The following is a 22,454-nucleotide window of genomic DNA, read 5'->3' as shown; positions in this document are numbered from 1 at the left end:
CCCCCAGCTGTCAGTGTGTTGTGATGGTTTGCTGTTTGTTTTTCAATTTTGCATTGCCATTTGACTATGGATGTTGCTCACTGGCTCAGAAGATGAGCTTTGTAGTCTGCTATCTGCCCTGCTTTAGGCAGCATCTTATCACCCACCAGCTGTCGGCTCTTCTGCTTTCCTAGAACTGATAGTTTATGTAGAGATAGCTCCTATCCCTCTCCTTTCTCCCGCACGTTTTCAGCATTTCCACCCCCTCTGTTGTGTGCAAGTTTTGAGTTCATTGTTTATTGTTCAATTTTTTTGTTTTTTGTTTTTTGCGGGTGGGTCAGGCTGTCCAGGGGACTATGCTGGTTTATCCCAGGGGTGACTGGGGAATACCACACTATGCTTGGTGCTCACCTGTTTGATCTGCCAAATGTCTCCCAAGGAGATTTGGAGCCAGTGACACAGTGGGAGCCCTCTTGTTTCCTCACTATAACGTGGTATGGTGAAGTTTTCTGCAGGTGAGGGGTTCAGGTTGTCAATGTTTTGATTCTTCTTGATGCTTTATTTCTGCCAAGTGTGGGTCCAGCATCTCAGCAAGGTTTTTGATTCACAGAGTTCACGATGTCTGCTTCTGTACCGTAATTGCCATCTTCTATTCTTATTTAAAATTCTAAATGAACTAGAGGTGTTATTCAAGTGGTAGAACACCAGTCTGGCAAGCACAAGGCCCTGAGGTCAAACCATAACATTGCCAAAAAAAAAAAATTCTAAGTAAGTTTATCAAATTTGCAAATTAACATTTGATTACGAGCCAGGATTGTGAGAGAAACTCATGAGCCACACAAGCCTAGGAAAAAGCTGGGTGCCATGAAGCAGTGCAGGGCCTAGAATTTATTATGATAAATTTATACTAAATCCTCTTAAAAAAATAACATAAGAATACCATAAATATCACACCTATGTGTGAAACGTTTTAAATTCTGTGAAAACTCTGAAAGTAAAGGATACAGTAAATTAATACTGTTACATATGATTTTGTTAATTTTCAAAAATATTTCAGTCATGTCTTCTTTTCTTATTATTTTTCTCAAAAATAATAGAAAGGAAATTAAAAAAAAATTATGAAAAGCAGCAAATGACTTTTCTCTGTGGCAAAGACAGCCCTATTGTTTGGGCATACAGGATTCAGTTGGGATTTCACTGGGCATCAATTACTATTACATATGTGTGCAAAGGTAAACCAGTTATTAAATGTCTTTGAAATAGAATATTTCCTACTGCAAGTTGAAAATGTTTACAATTTTAATAGAATTAGCTGAGATAATGGTTAGAATGTAACTTTTGACTTAGGAGTTAGCTATTATTACTTTTACAACAACTACCCTGTGTGGAAGATGATGTGCTCTCAAAATTCAGCGTACTGGGACATGACATTGAGTCATTAGTATATACTATCTGATGCCAAGGAAATATGAAGCATCATCCTTAAGAATGATAAGTGGGATGGACTGAAAGGTTATTAGTGAAAGTCATTCATATTCTTCCTAAATAGGTTATATTTGTTCTGTAATTAGTATTATATAACTATTATTTTGTTTTTTACCCCTGCTAATGGCAAGTCATTCATATCATGTTTGACACACGAATTCTTTCCTCTAAATTTCAGTGCTACATGTGATTTTCAAAGTGTGCTCTGAATAGTGAGGGAAGCATTCAGACTATACATATATTTTGTGCTTGTATAATTTACAATTTTAGGATACTTGCTAATTATCATTAACAAAGCCTTTTATTTTTTTCACAGCAAACAGAAGTAGAAAACACTCCATGCAGAGACAAACACCCTGTTGAGTGGATTTCCATTTGTAGAGACTGAGCAAAGAAATAGTGTGCATCAGACCAAGAGAAAAAGGTCTTTTAAACTGTTCAAAGTGAGATGGAGAGATTGCTCATTAACAAATATTTTAGCTTTAGCAAAATGAAACAGGAATCAGTATGCATAAGTTGCTAAAGATATAGTCAAAATTGATTGTCAAGTTCAACTTGTGACTATATTTGATTAAATTCCTTGTGAATTAAATTTTGGCATGCTCTTTGTTGTATACTAAAAAGGGAAAATTGCAATATAAGTTTGCAATTTCTGATATTATTCTGGAATTTGATGATTTTTTAAATCATTAACTTAAAATATATCCTAAATATTGTGTTATATGTATGTAATATATAATTAAAATTAGAGAAAAAGATGTAGTCATATAATTTTGAACTTTCTCAATATAGTTGCCAGATTTCTTACAGGTAACTATAAATCTAAACTGGTAAATGTATGAAAAGTGTTTAGTATAATGATGGATATACAGTAAACAGCAATGTAAACTATTAACATAAAGTCCAAGTTTTTCCCTCTTATGATCAAGCCATAATTAGTGTTTGAAGAAAAATCAAAGGAAGGCACAAAGACAATCCTAAACATTGTTTTCTTTTTGTTTCCTGTTCCTTTTCTTCTTTCCTCCTCTTTTTCTTTGTCTCTTTCCTTCCCTCTCTCCTTTTTGGTCTCTCCCAGTCTTTTTTTTCTCTATCTTTTTCTTTCTCTTTTTCTATTCTTTGCTTCCTTCCTTTCTTTCTTAATGCTAGTTGCTGAGAAATTAACAAAAATATGGGAGGTAGGAATAAAGCACATTAGAAACCGATTATGAGTTTGAATGGTTGAACAGTGAAATAGTTTTGTCAGAATTAATATATTATATTTAGATCTACATGCAATTGGTTCAAGAAAGATACAGAGTGATTAATATTTCAAGGTTATCAGCATGAAGTTGAAAATCCTATGATAATTAGTAAGATAATCAAAGTCTGTAGAAAAAAGAATTCTTGGCACACTTTGTTGACCTTATGGTAACATAGGGAAATTTTTGTTTTTGTTTTTGTTTTCCTGAGCTAGAGTCTCACTATTTGAGACTGGTATGATACTCATGATCTTCCTACTTCAGGAGTAAAACTGTCATTCCATGAATGGAGTTGATAAGACTGTAAAGAAAGTGAAACTAGGTAATAACTTTATAAGTTACATGTCAACCAAAATATTGGCCAGCAATATAAAGACCTATAATGCTCAAAAATAAAAGATAAACAACAGTTTAATAAACAACTAGTATTTAAATGGTCCACATCCTCAAAATATGCATGATTAGTAAGACCAAAACAGATGTTCAATACTATTAGTCATTATGTTAATAAAATAAAACCATGTTTAGATATCATCATATACTACAACACCACCATAGAAAAGACAGAAAATGCCAAATGATGGTTTGCATATAACGCAGTGAGAAAGCATCCTCCTGGTCAGACTAAAGAAAATGTCTCATCTTCTTAGAAAGTTAAACATGCATTTTACATAAAACCCACCAACCCAATCCTAGGCATTCATGTTACCTAGAGAAGTGAACACTGGTTTTAACACAATGAATCCTGTACACAAATATTTATAGTAGCTCTTTCTGAATCAGCAGAAATTGAAAATAACCCAGATATCCTGTAGTGCATGAATGGATCAAGTGTGATAAATCCCTGAAATGAAATAGCACCCAGAAATCAAAATGAATAGGCTATTTATAAACAACACATCTTGGATAAATTTCAAAGATACTATGTTATATGAAAGAATGCCATCTCAAAAAGTTAACTACTATACAATTTCATCTGTATGACATTACCAAAATAATTATTATGCAAAAGAGTAGACTAATGGGTGCTAGAGTTTAAGAGTTTGAAGAACTTGTGTCTAAAAAGGGTTTTTTGAGGTATTTAGGGGACCATCGAATTGTTGCTGTATATTAATTTCAGGGGTAGATTCACAAAGATATGTATGTGTTAAAATATATAGAATTGCACATTGCTCAAAAATTATTTTATTCCATATTAACTTAAAAATTAATAGTAAACCAACACTACCTCCTGTGATTGCTGTAGCCCAAGTAGGATTTAAATCTGAACTTTGAATTGTCCCAGTTTCTCTAGTAATTCTAAACTGGTGAGTCAGAGATATTGCCAAGAAACATATATTTTAATTTATATTCTCTGAAGTTATTCTACCATTTATGTAAGTAAAAAGAGAAGTTTAGGTAGAGGTATAGATGATGAAAAGTAGGAAAAATTATTGATTTGAGGAATCAGGAGGTCATCAGAGATTCACACAGTATACCTTCATATTGCATTATTACTTATTAATTAATGTTTGTTTCTCTTCTCAACCCTGAGCTGCTTTAAGTTAGGGACTATGTCCAATTCCATTCAGAGTACAGATTCTGAGCTTCATGTGTGGCACAAACTAGACTCTATCCTTGACCTTCACTCAGTATCTATGAAATTTTTTTTTCTTTTATTATTTATATGTGCATACAAGGCTTGGGTCATTTCTCCCCCCTGTCCCCACCCCCTCCCTTACCACCCACTCTGCCCCTCCCTCTCCTCCCCAACCCCTCAATACCCAGCAGAAACTATTTTGCCCTTATTTCTAATTTTGTTGTAAAGAGAGTATAAGCAATAATAGGAAGGAACAAGGGTTTTTACTGATCGAGATAAGGATAGCTATACAGGGAGTTGACTCACATTAATTTCCTGTGCATGTGTGTTACCTTCTAGGTTAATTCTTTTTGATCTCACCTTTTCTCTAGCTCCTGGTCCCCTTTTCCTATTGGCCTCAGTTGCTTTTAAGGTATCTGCTTTAGTTTCTCTGCGTTAAGGGCAACAAATGCTAGCTAATTTTTTTAGGTGTCTTACCTATCCTCACCCCTCTCTTGTGTGCTCTTGCTTTTATCATGTGCTCACAGTCCAATCCCATTGTTGTGTTTGCCCTTCATCTAATGTCCACATATGAGGGAAAACATATGATTTTTGGTCTTTTGGGCCAGGCTAACCTCACTCAGAATGATGTTCTCCAATTCCATCCATTTACCAGTGAATGATAACATTTCGTTCTTCTTCATGGCTGAATATCTATGAAATATTTTTTTAGGAATAGGGCCTAGAGGTGGAGGACTGGTATAGGTATATAAATTGACAAGAAAATGACTATTATGGAAATAAAAACAGTGATCCTCAAATCCTAGTATGACCTCTATCATGCTGTGAAATCTGTCATTGGATACCTCATTGGTTAGCTTTATTCAGTGACAACATGTAATAAACTATCACTATTTGACTCCACTTAATTTCTTGGGTGACCTAAAACACATAGCTGAAGGTAAAAGTTCTCATGATAATCCCAGGCAGTAGGAATGAAGCAGAATAGCTGTTGAGCAGGGAAATATGAAAATGCTATGCAAAGAGGTATCATTGAGTTGTCACTTGCTGAACAAAAGCCGTGCTTCAATTTCACAGGAGGGCAGTTTTCTAGGGAGCTAAGTTAAATAATTGTGTTAGAACTTTTTGTTTATTTATAAGAAAGAAGAATTTATACAATAGCTTTTTATATTTAATTGACCAATTATTCAATCCATCTAACAGTATCTCCTGTTATTAAATATTTAATATTTAATAAATGTTCATACTTCTCAACTGTATTCAGTACAAAACCACTGCCTTTTTATCTAGAAATTCTACTCATACTAATCTTGTAAGTGTGACATAAACTGTGTTTTATACAATGCCTCTTATATTGTTGTTGCTCAGGTAATACAGAACATGAAACAATAATAGATAAGCCTGCTGTAGGGATTCAACATTAATCCTTTCCTTTCATTCTGTTAAAATTTAGTGTTCAAAATCTCCCTTTTGTCTCAAATTCAAGGCAGGCCACTTCAGATCTCTTTATTGGCAATGCTTACCTTCTCCATTGAATGCAAACTGTTTATCTCTTTGAGAAACTTGTATGTTTTCTTGCTTTCTATCAGTTCTTTGCATATGGAATGTGCTATTGTACACTTTTCTGAGATGTGCTACTTATATTGGCCTTCCAAGGAATAAATGTTTCCACTTTCAAATGTCAGAGCTATTGTCTATGTAATTTATCCCTCCACTAAGAAGTTTTTTTTTTTATTACACCATCTCTGCAGTCTCCTGAATCATGAGTTTGATTGCTCACTCTTCAAAATTTCCCATTAATTTTTAACAAGTAATTGTCATTGTTACCAATAAAATAATATTTACAAAATTTTGAGGAGGTCCTATTTGTCAGTCATCGTGCTCAGTAATTTACTTTTATTAATTCTTCTCACTGCTCCCAAACTTTGCATAACTATTCCTTTATTTCCTGTTCCTCAGAGGAAATCGAGACTGGAAAGTTTAATTGCTCAAGTCCAGAGAGCTCCAATTGCAGAGTTTGGATTTGAAGTTAGTGACTCCTGTTAGAAAGAGAAGTGTTGGTAATTTAGTAATGAGTATACTGGTCTTATACCAGACATTTGAGCCTATAGAAAATAACACCAAAACTGACATTTCAAATTTATAGGCAAATTTATAGAAGTATGAACTTCTCAACTGAGAAGCTGAGAAGTAATAGGGAACTTATCTTCCTCCTTTCTCTAAAGCCAAACTCAAACAGAAAATTGTCCTTGGAAGAATGCATGAAGGAGTCACACATAAAGGAATGGGATGTGAATAAAAATAGAAATTATTTTAAATGTGGGAATAGTTTGTTAAGACTCCAGAAGATTCTGATGCCTCCAAGGAAATTGTTCTATCTGTGATAAACAAGATCATTAGGAAATAGTCATTTTTAATGAAAAATGCTCATTAAATAAAGCATGGGAAAAGATATATATGGATGTGCCTAAAAAAACATTTTCATGAGAAAAGATATGAAAGCTGTTCTCATTTCTTGAAATTGCTAATGATTGTTAAGCTGTGAACAATGGCTTTGGAATTAGCAGAGTCTTCTAGAAGGTTCTATCTGTTAGGATACAGGACTCTGGGTTTTCATAACTCAACAGGATTAATAGTTCAGTTTGTGTACATCTTTGAACACAGTCTTTGGGTCAAACACTAGAGATTAGGCATAGAGGTATAATCAATATAGAAAAAATGCATCACTCTTGGCAAACTCAATATGTTTTTTCAATCATTTCCATATGGATCTGGGTCACCACCATCTCTCATCTAATCTGTCCAGGTACTTGTCTACTTTTCCCATGCCCATTCCTGCCTGTACTCACCATATTCTTTTCTTCACATGACAAAGAGAAATCATTAATAAGTTCATCATATCATGACAAAAACCCCATACTTGAAATTTTTCATTACTTTCTATCATATTTCAACACACAATTTAAAAAATATTGACCAGGATTTAAGTCAGGACACAAATATTATCTTGTCTCTGATACTTGTCTTCTTTTAAGTCACACTGGGATTATTCCTTAACCCATAATAAAGGATTTCATACTCAATGTGAGTCAATGCCCTGTATAGCTATCCTTATCTCAACCAGCAAAAACCCTTGTTCCTTCCTATTATTGCTTATACTCTCTCTACAACAAAATTAGAAATAAGGGCAAAATAGTTTCTGCTGGGTATTGAGGGGGGGAGAGGGAGGGGGCGGAGTGGGTGGTAAAGGAGGGGGTGGGGGCAGGGGGGAGAAATGACCCAAGCCTTGTATGCACATATGAATAATAAAAGAAAAATGAAAAAAAAAAGAAATAAAAAAAAAACTAATACCTAAGTAAAAAAAATAAATAAATAAAAATAAAAATAAAGAATTTCATACATCAGTTCATTCTGTATGGAATACTCTATTACCAGACCTCTTCAGAGTTTTTCCTGTCCCTCCATTCAGATCTCTACCCAAGATAATCCTCTCATACTTCATTGCTCCACCCACCTAATGTACCTTTTTAGGTTACCTCTTTTTGTATTATTAATGCACACCTTACTATAAAAACTATATGTGTGTTTACTTCTTATTTCCTTCCTATCCATTAAATGCAAGCTGCATGAAAACAAGGCTTGTTTCATTTATTATCAGAGTTCAATACCCAGCAGGCATTAGGTCTTAATCATTAGTTTTTCTTTTGGAATGAATGAAAAATGAATAAGAAAATTATCTGTATCAATGCAAGCACATGTAATTGGACCAGGACTCTCCAATATTTCTTTCTCAAAAATGAAAATATTTTATATGTGATACTACAATGGCTACTAGCCAAAGGTGTCTATTCAACACCTCAAATATGGTTACTTAATTGAGGAACTGAATTTTTATTTTCATTATTTGAATTAAATATAAATATCTGTTTCTCTATAATATTGGAAAGCACAAAATAGAATAATCATAGGTGAAGCAGTATAAGTAGGTCTACTATCATAGCATGCTAATATAAATATTTTTGTGTAATTAAGATTTTAAATCACCCAAATTTTTTTTATTTATTTGGTTTCATTACATGATCAGAAATTTCAAGTAGACTCCTTAACCTTGCTTTGACTTAGGCTTATAATACAATTATTGATATTGAAAATATCATCCTACATATAAAACATTTTTAACTGTTGAGAATCAAATTAAAATAAAAAGAAAAAATATTTCTGTATGTTAAAATTGTAAAGCATCTATGAAAAAGTAATTTCTAGTGCAGGCAAAACTATGTGTGAATTTATTTAAGCAATTGAAAAAACCTTTTGTCAATTTGTGCATAAAAATTTGCTAATGAAATAATCAGGTATTGTGTTTTGTATATAAGAACTTTCAATTAAGCTATTATTTGTAAGATGAAAAGTAGGGAATAATCTCAATGTCCAAGGCTAACTGGTTTACATGAAGTAAAAATGTATTGCCCCCAAATGTTGTAGTACACAGGTGAAACTAGCCCACTGATTTTGTCCTAAAAATGAGTATAATATATGAAAAATTATTGCATGCATGTATTTGTGTGTGGATGACTTATGACCACTTAAGACACCACTAATTAGTTTTTATTTTATTAATTCATATATTCCAACAGATTACAATGTTAATACTTATAGGGGCTAAATTTTCTAATCCCTGTTTGAAATCAAAAACTAACAGATCATTAGTTTGAGGGCCTTCTAAGAATTATTCACTATATTGCAAAGCCTTGCATTTTATGAAGTAAACTTCTTACCCATGGATATAAAGGTCACTTTCACTATATTCTATTCATCCTCTTCCTAGGTTCTAAAAACTGTTTCTGTGTCTCTAATATTTCATTTTTTTCCCGTTTCTGCTCTATATCACTTGCACCTTCAGCTAACAGTAATCACAAAAAACCATGCTACATCAAGATGCTCTTCTCTGCAAGAAAGATGAGGTCCTATTTATACTAATTTAAAGTAAAACATACATTTACTGATTCTTAAATTTTGAAAAGGTCCAAATAAGTGGATAAATTTGACTTTGTTTAATGCATGCCACATAATTGAGACATGTACAGTGTTTGGTTTGTTTTTCTTTTTGTTTTCACTGCAAATGGTCTTAAGATCTAATCTTTTTAGTTTGACAATATTGTCATTCAATGGGATTTAAGTGACTAAAGAAGATTTCAGACTATAGAAATTTTTCTGGATTCATATAGACCTTTCATTAAAATTGGAACCTATTAGAAAGGATTAAGGGAAAGTTAATCCTAGGAAGAAAATCAACAATGTCAGCATTGTAACTATATTGCTACCTGCTATATTCCTGACCAAAACAGAGTACTTTATGATATGAGAAAGATTCTGATGAAATTTTGTGCAAAAGAAGTGTTCATTCTTCATTAGGATGTATAGAATCAGCATTTCTATATTTAGAAATATCAAATTTTCTCATTTTTCTTTGACATTTTTTCACATGCATAGCTGTTTAGTTGTTTGGTGAGGATTATTATTTAATTCTTTGACAAAAGTATTTATATATTGCATTTGTATGAGTTAGACACAATTGAGCTGTAGTGAACTGTAATGTGTCAAAACCTAGTACGTTATTTTAGTCAAAGTGCTTTAATCTGGCATCACAGTTCTATTCTGTGAGTTAGTATGGACTCTTTCTGAAACAGTATTGTGTCTTATTTTATTATATCCTGCTTATTTATCAACAATTATTCATAGGTTTATCATGGTAGATCCTTTAATGTCTGTTAATGTGTTTATAATAAACTCATTAAATGCCATTGCAAACCATTACATCAGTATAACTAATGCAATTTAATAAAAGACAACATTGTGACTTGAGTTTATGAATAAACTGAAAAAAATCTCTAAATATAATGGATTTCTACCAGATTATGTAAGAAAATAATAACTAACAAAGCATCTATTTAGGCAAAATAAGCTATTATAGAAAAAATAGAACCTTCCACACAAGAAAATGAGAGTATCTTGCAATACATATAAGGAAACAGGAGTACATGCACAATTTACATTGGGGGGAAAAGAATTGGAAAATTTTGATTATTTTCTACCCACAAATTTTGAAGGTCATATAAATTATAGCTTTATGTTTTCTCCTGTGATACAGTTCTGATTTATAGAGTTCAGGAATGACAAGAGGGTAAGGGAATTGCAGTTGTTCAACTCTGGCTTACGCCTTTGAAGAGGTATTATATAGCTATTCTCAAAGTAAAATGGTTCACCTTTCATTTTATAGAGCATGATGATGGATGGCAGTTTGAAAGACTTGAAGTGATATGTAGCAGCCTAAACACTGAAATATTCTCGAGCTTTTAAATAGCAATCCACCAGCTATCATTAAGAATGAATAAACTGACTTTAGGTAAATTTTAATTATACCATGGCTACCAAAATGGAATTTTCTTGTAAGATTGATTAACTTTTTATCTATCAATCTAACATCACTGCATTTGTTACATTATGACTTAGAATAGGGGGAGATTTTTAAGTGAAAAAATGAGAAAAATGATATTGTGGCATTGTGAAAAAAGAATGACACTGTCACATTTACTGCTTTCAGACCTAATTTAGCTATAAAATGGAGATAAAATTACCTGCTTCATTTGTCATCCTGTGTTTCAGTTAAACACAAATAAGGTAATGTGTGTAATATCACTTCTAAATTGACTCCATTTTAAAATGCTTTTGTAGTTTTCTCTTGAGCCCGTTTTATGTAATCTGGTCCTTCAATGGTATTTTTCTTCAAGTTTCCTCTCTTGATCTTCTTTCCTTAACTTGTTACCTTTTTTCCCCTTTGTGGATGAATATATTAACTTTATCAGTTTAAAATCAATAGGATTGTTTTTCCATAATTATCTAGCACCCATTTACATTCAAGTTGTACCACTCATAAATGAAACTATCTACTAAGATCTACAGCTTACTTTATTCTTTTTTGTTTTATTCTAACATCCACTATGTTTTAAAAGGCAATACTATTTAATATCTATGTGAAACACACTACAAACTAAGTAAATGGGAAAACTAAGATTGTTTAATAATTTATTTTGTAACCTCTTAAATCCAAGCAAAAACCTACCTGGTGTATTCTATCTAATTTATATACTTATAATTCATTCTATATTTTTTGTTGCTATAGCCTTAATTTAAACAACAGCACTATTAGCTTGCAACTTGTCTTTCTATGTGCTGTGCAATCATGCACAAGGTATGAACTCAAACATAATCTGACCAAAATTGAGAATCTGATAAGTGATCCTCTAAAGCTGCTTCACTCAAGTCTTTGCCTCCTCATTTTGGAGGAATGCTCTTCTGTCATTTGTGTGGACTAATAAATTTCTTGAAGGAATCTTTGAGAATCTTCTTTCTTCCATCTGGTTCATACAATTGATCCTGACTTCAAAATATGTCTAACTCCTTTTCCTTGCTCTGTTCCTAACCACTGTCACATTTCAGCTAATTATTGAAATAAATTTATAATTTTCCCCTCTACTTTTCCCTGAACCCATGAATTTTATTCATGCAGACTATCTATAATAGAAATCTATTGGAAGAAAAAAATCAAATTGTGTGATTCCTTTTATGGAAACCCTCCAATGATTCTTCACGTTATTCTGATTAGAAGCCAAAATAACCACAATGATTTGCAGACTATACTTGATCTCAACTATAAACTACAGGCTCACCACACTCTTGCTATAATGAACTTACAAATGATCCTTGAATACTGACAGGCATACTTTTATCTGAAACCTATATACTTCATGGAAACACCTATGCTTCCTGGAATCCTTTTCTGCCTGGTATACTTATGGCTTGCTTGATTACTTCCTACAAGTATTTATTTGAATACTATCTTTACAACAAATGTTTGCATATCCATTTTTTAATATCATAAGCCTTATTCTTTATCACTTGTCAATGCTTCATTTTTATATATAACTTCCATCATATTTCAATGTAATTAGCTTAATAAAGGTGGTTATTTTTGTTTTTCATTTATGCTTCATGAAGGTGTTAGCTTCTTTTCTATTTTGCTATTTTATTGACTTTGCATTTATCATACCTGGCACATGGTATGTATTCAATGATTGCTTGGTCTCTTGCTTGTATGTAAATTCTTTACTTCCAACTTCTACCAATGCAACTTGCTCAGGGTTGGGTACCTGTGACAACAACAGTCAATTCACATATGGTCTAATGACCCAAAACCTTAGGACCATGATTTTTCTCAAAATACATGACATGAGTCAGACTGAACCTCTTTTTCAGTACCTTGAAGTTAAAACCACAAGAATCTTGACAGTTATGTTTGGAGAGAAAAATAAGACTATCAGTTTTTAAAAAGTACAAGAAGTGGTGGCATGAGTAAAGCTAATGGAAAGAATAAAAAATGAATTTTGTGTAAAGACATAAAGATAATTCTGTCCCTTAGGTAGAGGATGAATAAAATGGAGAAAAGCCTATATTTAAAAGATGTTGCATTATAATTAAGAGTTCTAGCCTCAGCTAACTTTAAAGTAAAATTTTCTGCTTAAGAAAACATAAATGCATGTCTGTTTCTCTTAATAGTAGAGGTCACGAATGTCAATCTGACTTGGCTAAAAAACCTCTTATAATTTCTTATTTTAGTAAACTACCTTGATTCTGTGTTCAAGATTTGTCCTTCCAAGCTGGCTATAAACTGAAATTTAGTTATTTACTGTTCTCACTCCAATCTGATTTTGCCTACTGTGATTTCTCAAAAGTTCAAGAAGATATTTTAGCTGGCCCCCTTTGTTCTGAGAGTCATGTTTGCTACCAGTGAATAACACTTTGTTCTATCCTGCTTCCTTCCAACACTCCTGTGGATTTGGTCTTCGCATTCTACATTTGGAGAATAGGAAATTTGAGTTTGAGATACAGGAAGCTTCATGGACTCCAACTTCCCATAAATAGTTCACAGCTCTTCGCCTTCCTGGGGAATAGAGTGAGCCAGGTCTTTGCAGCTTCTGTTATAGAAAGCCACCTCTCTCTCTCTAGACTACTGAAGTGTGTGCCCCTCATCTTATTTCTTCTAAAAGGCATTTTCTGTATGCCTTAAGTAAGAGTGTGAAATAATCTATGGTATTGCAAGAGCAGGAGAGGCTGTTTCTGCATTCAATACTGCCAAAATCAGTGTGGCAAGAAATCACAAAGCCTAACTTTTTGTATAAAGCAAACACAAATTAATATCACTATGCAAATAAGCCTGATATATGGAGTTCATCATCATAGTGAAGTATTTTCAACAAAATTCTATGGCCTAACATAATTTTTTCTAATTTGTAGACTATTAGATAAACCAGACAAAACAATATTTATAGTATTTTCTGTGTCCTTCCACAATGTTCAGTTTACTTATGCAATTTATTTACAAATTTTCTTAATCCTATACATCTCCTAAATGTTTACTACTACTACAATTGTTATTATTATTATTATCTTAACAAAAACATTTTCATTAAATCCCTTATTGCATATCATTACGGTTTTAGAATAAAAGAGTGACTTACTTTCATCAATATTGTAGGTGCAACAAATTTATATCTACTATGTTTCCTACTGATGGTATTTTTTAAACTTATTAGCACTTAATAGTTGTATAGGGGCATACATTGTGACATTTACATATGTGCTGCAATACATCTTAATTAGATCCACTCCTTCCATCATTCTTTCTCATTCCCCATAGCCCACTTCTTAGAACAATTTCAAAAAATTTCATTATTAGGTTCTTATACAAGTATACAACATATATCCACCTGTTTATCCTTCTTCCTTCCAGTGTTACCCACTCATGAATAAGACTTGTTTTATTTTCCTGTCCTTCATTTTTTTAAGAGCATATTGATTGCTCAAGGGGGTTTCACTTTGGTATTTCACACATTTATATATCATGTACCATTCAAATTAACCTTCTCTATTACTTATTTTTTCTACATCTCCCTGTTCCCCTATTATTCAACACAGTCTACAGTGCATTATATTATATTATTTCAATACATAGATGCATTGTTTTTCAATATTTGTCACTCAATCATTCTCCTTACCTCTGTTTCTTCCCTGTGGACTCCTCAGGCACACCCACTAATACAATCATGTTCTCCAGATAGATAGATAGATAGATAGATAGACAGATAGATGTATAGATAGATAGTTCATCTGTGTATTTCTGTATACATTTATCTTATGGGGGTCGAGTTCAGTAGCTTATGCATTTTATACATCATTTCTACATAGATAAAGTGAATATATTAGATAGCATTGATAATAAGGGCAGAACAGAACTATAGTAGTCTTTAAACAATAAGGATAAGGTGTTCAAATATAAACATAAAATCTGAATTTTAGAATTGCTGTGGGGGTTCACATCTGTAATCCTAGCACTCAGAAGGTTAAGGTAGGAGGATATCAAGTTCCACGTCAAACTGGCCTACAAAGATAGACTCTTTTTCAAAAAAAAAAAAAACCTTGATTTTGTACAAAATGTACTATATCTTGCCATATTTTATTTAATAAATCCCTACTGGTTGGCTAAATTTACTCCTAATGCTTTGATATGATGAAAGACACTGAAGGTGAATGAAAGGCTGAAAAGACCTTACCAAAAGGAAAACATTACAAGATGAAGAGAAGGAGGTTGCAAATTGCTCACAGTTTGGAAAACTGGGATATTTTGATAAATTAATTATACCCTACAAAGATGTGAACTATAAAATATTGAAATTACTGAGTCACTGGATTTATTAAATCATTCTTTAATTATTAGGCACAGAAAATCCTTTAAGCTTCTTTAATTCTGAGAAGCACAAATGTTCACACATAAATTTCATTTGGCTGAGCTAACAAAATCTCCTGAATTCTTCATCTTACTTTATGCTGTCAGTAAAATATAAAATCTTTCCATGTTATTTTCATACTTGGGTATTCTTCATTCAATTACTGTTAAGTAATTAAATAATATTCTCATTCAATGAAAAGAAAAAAATAAAACATTTTTTGCATACAAATTGTTTTATTGCTTATTTTCCTCATAGTTATTAAAAATTATCCTTAGAGTATAAACTCCATGTAGAATTACGAAGTTTAACATAATTATGAAATTATATTATACTCTGAAATGTATCAAATGCAACCTGAGTAATGCCTAATATGACGTGATTCATTTCAAACATAAGGATACCATGTTATTTATCATCTGAGTAGGATAATTTTATAGGCATCAACTGATGTTGTACAATGTAAACCCATTTTCAGTGTACAATCACACTAGCAACATATGTAAAAATACTGTATTTATAGAATATATATTGTAATATATAATACCTATAGTATGTTAGTTTATACATGTTATATATAAATATTCACTGATTCATTCCTATTACATTATGTAGTATGTAGATGTATAGTATAAAATATGTAAAGTATATATAATGCTTATGTATATGAGCATGTATATAACTGTATATGTATGTATCCTATGCTTTTTTAATAATACTTAAATTTTAGCTTCTTAATACTGAATTGACAGGAAAGAAAACACTATGCAAATCAAGTAAGAAGTTTTTATAGTGTACAATTCTCTATACACTTGACCACTCTGTGCTGTGCCTTTGTTTTCCCTGAAATAACTATCTTTGTTTTTCTTGTTTATGTTGCCAAGTAAAGTTTCATTGATAGAAAGAATTCCCTCCATAGATAAGCTGGAAATAATATGAAGTTATATAATATTTCATTAAATAATTATTTCTCTTTACACTTCTTTCCTTGTACTCTTTACACTTCTTTCCTTGTACTCAAGTGTCTTATACCTTTAAGAAAAATCAGACACAAGTGGAAAATTACTTCATTAACTATGAAAAATTTAACCTTCCATTATACCATCTTGTGAATTTTATATCACACATAGCGGTAGTAAAAAGAGGGCCTTTCTATTTTTTTTAAAATTTTTCATCTATGGAAAAGAGTGAGGAAGAAAGGAAGGAAGGAAGGAAGAAGGAGTCTTGGAAAGTCTAGTTTGGTATGAGTAAGGTAATGAGTACAGTTTAATCAACTAATTGTGTTTTCAGGGCAAGAACAAGGAGGAGCATGGCAGGCAGACTGATGAAGCTTGACATCAGCAACACAGTTTTATACTCTTGTCCTTGGGTTAGATTCCTCTTAATTTACTGCTGTTCTAATAATATTACGGACAAACCTTCATATCTGAATAGTTTTTTGTGTGAACAAATTCATAGTTACCATTGACAGAGTAGAATCATCATTTTCTTTCTTAATTCACTTTACTCTTCTGGTTATTTTATCTTCTGAGAATTTATCTTTATTTTTCACTTCTGAGACTTATTTTGGTTTTCTATTATAACATATTTGATCTCAATGATCCTGATATTCTTTGAGATTCTCAATTGGAGACCATTAAAACTTCAAGAATATTTCCTATTGTGCAGAGGGAAGTTTAGCTGCCACAGTGGAGGAAGTTGGGGTGGGGGATGTCTAGTATCTGATGAGTAAGGTCAGTAATGCTGTTAAAAATATGCAAGGAATTTCTTCCATGTATCTCAACTAGCAAAAATGCTTTGTCTTTCTTACTATTGTTTATAATCTCTCTTCAACAAAATTAGAGATAAGGGCAGAACAGATTCTTTCTGAAAGCAAGTGGGGGGAAGGAGGGAGCAATGGCCCAAACAATGTATGCACATTTGAGTAAATGAGAAAAAAATTACAGTAAAGCAAATATTAAAGCAAACAAATTAAATTAAATTAAATCAAATATCGATTCAAAAAACTAAAAAAAATATGTAACGGAGAAAAACTTCTCACCTATGGCTATACTCATGGATGAGATGCTATAATAAAACACAGTTTAAAAGGAGAAAAAGCATACAAATTTACTTAATACGGTTTTTACTGACATGAGAGCTATTGGAAATGAAGACCCAAAGAGACAGGAAAACTGTATTTTTATGGACAGTTGTGCAGAAGTGTAAGTTTTTATTGTTTATCTCTATGTATTAGCTTTGTTATGAATTACTTGGTTCTCTATTATCCTCCCAATCTGGTCACAGTGATTTATGTAGATATTGCTCCATTTTAACCAATATGCTACTCTTCCATATCACACTTGAATCAAGTAGTTTTATTTGATATCTGATTTTGGTTTGATTTTTGAAATAATATCAAGCATCTCTTACCTGCTATAATCTGTGAAACTTAAAAAACATTACTTAATGAACAGAAAAATAGCAATGGTATTTTGAAACAAAAGACATATTTCATTCTGCCTTCTGTTCCCTTATTAATCAAAACTTCAATGTTTAATTAAGGAAACAGAAAAAAAAACAAAGCAAGCCTCCTAAATGATATATAAACCATACTGCCTTTTACAAATACAAAAAAGATAAATTATTCTTGAGGAAAATATATATACTGATTTTTGAAATTACTTTCTCAAAGCATTTTCAGTGCATTTACAGTTTCCTTGTTTTAAATACCTACAAAATAATGAGACAATAATGTTATTAAAATTTTAATAATATTTTAAGAATAGGTCCTAAAGTTATAATTTCAGTGTTAGTTATATTTTATGTTGTGCTTCCTCAATCTCTATTTGTTTAAAAAATTGATTTGGTTCCTTGAATTGCATAAAAAGATTTGAATATTTTCACCATGAATTGCTAAATAAAAATAATTTCATTTCACCCACAAAATACATGAGAATGACAAGGAGAAAGAAATATGTCACTTGACTCTATCTGGTCTAATATATCAAACTCTTAAAAAATATATTTCCTTATAGAGATTGTGAATGACAGCCAGGTTTGAAAAAAAGCCTCCTATGAATGACCATGATTATTTGTTTTCTGTGTTATCGTCATTTTCTTCTTCTTGAATTTCTCTTCCATTACTGTGGAATTCTCTTCCACTCCATTTCCTTAATAGTCAGCATAAAAATTGCATTATACTCAGAGCCTTTGACCATATAGAATGAGTCTTTTCCTATCTCTTTAACCCCAGTATTTGTTAGCATTAACTATCAAATTTTCAATTCATGAGCTTCAAGATATTAAGGGACACCTATTCTTTATAGAGGCTGCTCTTTCAGACACTATATGAATAGTCATGAAGAGCAAAATAAAAGTAATTATATAGACCCCATTTCTTTTTTATTAGTGTATATTAATTGTATGAAGGGTTTTCACTGTGATATTTCCATGCATGATTATAGTGCATGTTGACCACCATATAAAAGAGTCCTCAGCTTTCTTGTCCTCTCCCCCACTTTTTAAAAATAATTGTAATGGGTTTCTTTATTCTATTTTCATCATGTGAAATATGATATATTCACTCCTCTCCATCACCCTCTTTCTACTCACTATCCCTCTTACCGTTTCTCTAACCCAGGCAGTTATAGTCAGTCATAATTTTAGGTCAAGATTCCTCCTATGAGAGGAAGTATGATGTTTGTTTTTCTGAATACGGTTTATTTTTGCCTAACATTTCCAGCTCCATACATTTTCTTTTGAGTGACATGATTTCATTTTTCTTTATCATTAACTAAAATTCCATGATATATATATATATATATATACACATATATGTATATTTATACACATATCACATTTTTTGTTCATTTATCAGTTGATGGGTGCCTCTACTGATTCCATATCCCAGCTGTTGTAAGATTGTATTGATTTATATTCCTTTGGATATATGCCCAGCTATGATATATCATATGGTAGTTCTATTTTTTTCCTTTTTTATGGAAGATCCATAATGATTTCCATAATGCTGCACTAATTTACATTCCCACCAAACAGTGTGTAAGGGTTCTTTTTACCTGGCATCCTTGCCAATATCTGTCGTTTGCTTTCTTTATGATAGCCATTCTGACTTGTGTGGGATGAAATTATCAATGTTGTTTTGATTTTCATCTCCTGTATGTCTTAGGATACTTTAGCATTCTTCATGTATTTATTGGACATTTGTAAATCTTCCTTGGAGAAACATTTCCTCAATACACTTGCCCATGTAATAATTGTATTATTGTTCCTTTAGATGTCTAATTTTTGAGCTCTTATATGTTCTGAATATTAATCCATTGTCTGATAAATAGCTGACAAAAATTTTCTCCCATTCTATAGGCTCTACACTATTGCAATTGTTTCTCTTGATACAATCCCATTTGTCAACCATTGCTCTTATTTTCTGAACTATTAGAATCCTATTAAAGAAAGTTATTACCTATGCATTTACCTTCAAGTGTTTCTCCTATGCTTTTCTATATTAATTTTAAGGATTTGGGTTTTACATTAAATCCTTTAATCAATTTTAAATTGATTTTTGTACAGGGTGAGAAATAGGAATCAAATTTCCATCTTCTATATGAGGATATGCAATTTTCTTAACATCATTTGTTAAAGGGTTTAACTTCTCTCCACCATAAGTTTTGGCATATTCATCAAACATTCCTCAAAAATAAAATAGCTGTTGCAGTGTGAGATTTTTTTTTCTGGTTCTCCTATTCTTTTGGCACACATGTCTATTTTTGTGCTAGTGTCTTTTTTTCCTTTGGCTCTACAATATAATTTAAAATCATGTATTGTAATAACATCAGCATTTCTCTTTTCTCCCTAGTACATCTTTGACTATTTAGGGTTATCTTTTCTGATTCCATATGCATGTTAGGATTGATATTTTTATTTCTGTGAAGATTGACATTGGGACTTTGATGGAGATTTCAGTGAATCTGCAGATTGCTTTCTGAAGATATTTTTATAACGTTAATTCTGCTGATACAAGAACATTGCTTTCTGCAACTTCTTTCTTCATTATTATAGTCTTCATTGAATAGGTCTTTTACCTCTTTGGTTAGGTTTATGCCTAGATATTTTATCTTATTTGATGCTATTGTGAGTAGAATTGTTTCTCTGATTTCTTTCTCAGTCTGTTCAGTTTTGGTAAATAGAAAAGCCACTGATTTTTATATTGATATTGTGTTCTGCTACTTTGCCAAATGTGTTTATCATATCTAAGATCATTTTGGTGGAGTCTTTAGGGATTTTAAGTATACAATTATCTGCAAACCAAGATAATTTAAATTTTTCCATCCCTATTGCTCTGCTTGAAAATTCAAGCACTATACTGAATAAGACATGAAGGTGTGGATACCCTTGGCTTGTTTCAGACTTTAGAAGAAATGTTCTCAGCTGTTCCTCACATAGTAGAGACCTATTTTGCTTGTTTAGTGTTTCCTTACACACAGCTGCTATACCTTTGGAGGCTCCCCAATCCCTTTGTGTACATTCTCAGAAGGATTTGCAAAGATATCATTTTAGGTTGGCAAGAGACTGTCAAGAGAAAGTATGTTTTTGAATAGATGCATTTCACTTTCCTTTTGCCAAAATTAAAGTTATGTTTCCAAACTAAAAATTACAGTGATTTCTGAAACAGTAGGTACATTAATGTAACCCTGATACAGTAAAAGTTAACTCAAAATACATATAAAATTATGTTAGAGAAAACAGCTTCACAAATGGTTCATATCACTTTTAGGAGTCTAAATCTTTATTAATGTTATCAACAAAGCACACCCTCCAAAATATCAATTCTAATTTCATGACCTATATTTTGGCAGAATATAGTAGGATGGTGACAGTGGTATGCATTGGTCTAGAAAGCATATTTTTAAAAATATATTTGGGAAACATTAAGAGATGTAGGTGAAATAATCTGATGTCTTTATTGTTAACATTGTTTTCCTATTGAGAGGAGGATTTCTTAAGCAACCCTAATTATCCTAAGTGTGATAGACAAAAATGTCAGGTGTAATTAATATTAAATGACATTGTACATGACAATGAAGTTGCTTCAACCTAAGTCCACATAGCATTTCCAATAGCTTAAAATTAATCTGAATTGAAGCTGATGATATTCACTCAGCTAACAATTATAGAAAACCAGCTTCACTTATTTTAATTCATATATAAAATCTTTGTTTTCAGGTACAAAAGTTAGCCTTTTCTGTTATTCTTTTCCTTGAACACTGTAAGAATGTGTTGATGGGTCATATATGGATATGTTTTGAAAATTTACTATATGATTATTCTCAGAGAACAGTTGTAAACCTGACAATGCAAAATTAATAGTACTGCTTAACTTGTGCTTAATATAATATTTAGTATTTCTAAATAGTGTATTAGTACTTGACAACCTTAATATCAGCATCACATAGTAAAAATGTATGTCAGAACTGCAAAAGGCAATTAAGAAGATCATTTAGTTCTTTAGGAAAAGAAAACATCAAATACTACTGCTATCTAGTAAAATAAATCCTTCATGTTGACAATATTTTCATTAGATTATTATTTTTTACAGTGACTTTACAAGCAAATGCAGATTTTCTTATTCTGTGTTTTACAACAGTGTCTGAGGTATCCTAGACACCTATTGCTTCTTATGGGAAAAATTTTATTTTTAACTTTCAAGATATCTCAAGCATGTCAGATGCTAATGTTATATACAAAAGGCTCACATAACTAGACAGTAAACATATTTTCTTTTAATTATTAAAATACTTAATCACTAAAATAGAAAATTGGCATATGAATTTATAAAGAGATTTAATATTGTTTATCAAGAGCTTTAATTTGTAGTTCCAGAGAGCTGAAACACCTCATTTACAGTGAAAGAAAGAAATGTGACTCAACGACATAGCAGTTTATAACATATCAGCTGCATCATGGAGTGTTCACACAGGTGTTTCCATCACCATAACAAAGTGTGTAGAGACTTGTCCTAATAATAGAACTTAGAAAGTTGTTACTATATAACCACATCTCCACTTGCCTTCATACACAAAAATATTATGTATTAAACTTCTGTGTAGGTTTCCATGTCCTAAATCTGAATAAAACAATAAATCTTCAGGATGAGCTCGTATTTAGTAGTCCCTCATTTTGCTCCTTTAATACTATGAATTTTTCTCATTATATTTGCTCCTTACTTACCTAAGCACACTTTTCATTCATTAATAAAGTTTATGTTTTTGATACAAGATGTTCTCATTCTTTTTTGTTGTTTGAAGACACATTTACTCTCCAAAACTGTTGAAG

At 31.8% G+C, this 22,454-nt stretch overlaps 1 protein-coding gene across 1 annotated transcript in view; it reads left to right on the top strand.

Annotated features, from left to right (window-relative positions):
• The window catches only part of Pcdh15 (protocadherin related 15), a 1,704,270-nt gene that overhangs the window by 292,333 nt on the left and 1,389,483 nt on the right, over positions 1–22,454 (top strand). The window lies entirely within an intron of this gene.

Source organism: Castor canadensis, chromosome 7 (genome assembly GCF_047511655.1).
Source record: "Castor canadensis chromosome 7, mCasCan1.hap1v2, whole genome shotgun sequence".
Taxonomy (NCBI): Eukaryota; Metazoa; Chordata; class Mammalia; order Rodentia; family Castoridae; genus Castor; species Castor canadensis.
Note: the sequence above shows the minus strand (reverse complement) of the source record. Positions and strands in the feature narration are given on the sequence as shown.